The sequence below is a fragment of the Vicugna pacos genome, chromosome 17, assembly GCF_048564905.1.
Source record: "Vicugna pacos chromosome 17, VicPac4, whole genome shotgun sequence".
In the NCBI taxonomy this organism is placed as follows: domain Eukaryota; kingdom Metazoa; phylum Chordata; class Mammalia; order Artiodactyla; family Camelidae; genus Vicugna; species Vicugna pacos.
Genome location: NC_133003.1, coordinates 30,838,178 through 30,840,586, shown reverse-complemented (window position 1 = coordinate 30,840,586; position 2,409 = coordinate 30,838,178).

Sequence of the window (2,409 nt, the reverse complement as noted above, 5' to 3'; positions counted from 1 at the left end):
GCCTGTTTTTATTATGGTAAATATACATAATGTAAAATTTACCATTTTAATCATTTTAAAGTGCACAGTTAAGTGATACTTTAAATATTCTTGATTCAAGATCTTTATTAGATATTTTCAGCCAGTATGATATTTGCCTTTTCAGTTTCTCTCCAGGATCTTTTGAAGAGCTACGTTTTAAATTTTGGTATGACTTAGTTTACTAATTTTTTCTTAATGATTAATGCTTTTTTGATATCTTGTCTAAGAAATCTTTCCCTTACGTCAAAACTTTGTGAGGGTATTCTACATTTTTTCTGGAAGTATCATAATTTCATTTTATGTTTAGGTTTGTCTTTCATTTCAAGTAAATTCAAGTAAATTTTTGTATATAGTGTGAGTTAGGGGTTGAGTTTCATTTTTTTTTTCATGCAGTATACATTTGATCCAGCACAACTGGTTGAAACAACTCTTTCCCATTGAATCGTCTTGCTATTTTTGTCATAATTACTATAGGTTTAAAGTAACTCTTGAAATCAGGTTATATGAGTCTTTAAGTTTAGCTTTTTTAAAAGATGTGTTCTACAGATGTATTCTAAACTCTTTGAAATTCCAAATAAATATTAGAATTACTTTGTCAATTTCTACAAGAATAATACTGATGAGATTTTGATCAGGATTGCTGAATCTATATCCATTTACAGAGAAGTGACATGTTAATAATATTGAATCTTCTAAGCCATGAAGATGGTATGCCTCTTTATTTATTTATGCTTTCTTTAATTAATCTCAGTAATGTGTTGTTTTCAGTGTATAGGTTGTATTGTTTTCCTCTTAAACTCATTTCTAAGTGTTTACATTTTTTACAATTGGTATTTCACAATTGGCACAATTTTACACAATTGTAAATGGTATTTTAAATTCAAATTTTCTGATTATCACTAATATAAATACAACTAATTTTTGTATATTGACTGTATAGTCTATAATCTTGCTAAATTCACTTTTTAGAAAAATTATTGAAAATCTAGTAGTTTATAGCATAGTTCATTCACCTGTCTGTTACAAGCTGTGTGAGATAAGATGGCAAACTTTAATATTAAACTTTGGAAGTGGGTACAAGGCCAAGTAAAGTATTTCAAAAATTTATTTGTTAAATTTTTGCCACTGGTTTAAAAAAGGTAAAATTGAGTGAAAACCTCCTTTCCACACATGGATCCAATATTCTCCTACCCTGCTTACCAGAATCTATTTGGGGGGGGTATCTTTTTAGAGTTTCTTTGTACATATCCAAGCAAATATTAATATGTTTGTTTTCTTTCTTTTTATACAATAGTAGTATATTATGTATAATGTTCTATACCTTGCTTTCTCACTTAAAAGTATATTCTGTAATTTTTTTCCAGTTGCATACTATACCCTTGTATTGATGTACCATGTACCATAATTTATGTAAGCAACCTTCTATTGATGGACATTTAGATTTTTAAAAATATTTTGCTGTTAAAATTAATGCTGCAGTGAATAGCCTTATATATAAATCATTTATCTGTAGGATAAATTCCCATAGGTAAAAATGATAGATCAAACGGTATTTGCATTTGTAAGTTGTTAGATATTGTTAACTCGTCCTCCACTCCAAGCCCAGGTGTTTCAAAAGTATTCATTTCTTAAGTCCTATACAGTATTCAAATTGCTGCAAGAACTTTTTTTTTCTTTGAACCAGAGGAAGAAGAGAGATAACATTTTTTGGAGACTATTTTCAAAAGCAACTTAAAAATCTTTATGAAACAAAGAAAGGATATAAAAGAAAACAATCATTTAAGGTTCTACTATGTATCATGTGTTATTCTTGATTATTTAAGTAAATGAATCCTTACCACCACTCTGTGAAGTTGGTTTCATTTTTCTTATTCAAAGATAAAAAACTAAGGCCCAGAAAGGTTAAATATCCTACCCAAAGTTGTACTAATGATTGTTCAACAGAATCCAGAAACATTTTTCTTCTTTCTTAAGAGGGATGTACCTGTAACTAAGGAGATTCTATTTTTTATCACGATCAAGCTCCATATGCCCTTTGATGGTAAATCCATCTCATCTCTGATTCTTGTATTAGGATGAACTACTAGGACATAAATGCTGACCATTGAGTTTTGATTTACCCAAAACTTGGTTGAACGATGAAACTCACTGTCAGAAGATGGCACAGAGTTAAATTCTTCAGGGAAGATTTTTTTCTTAGTTTTGCAGAATACCTTATTTAATAATAGCATATTTGGTTCCATAATCTAGGACAAGACAATCAGATCTTTTGCTTAGGGATATAAATTAATTGCTGGCAGAAGTCAGTAAAGAGAAAGAGTATATGTTTTGACTACAGTCCAGTGACCAAAGAATCTTAATTCAGACGGGCCCCTGATTTCTAGGTGA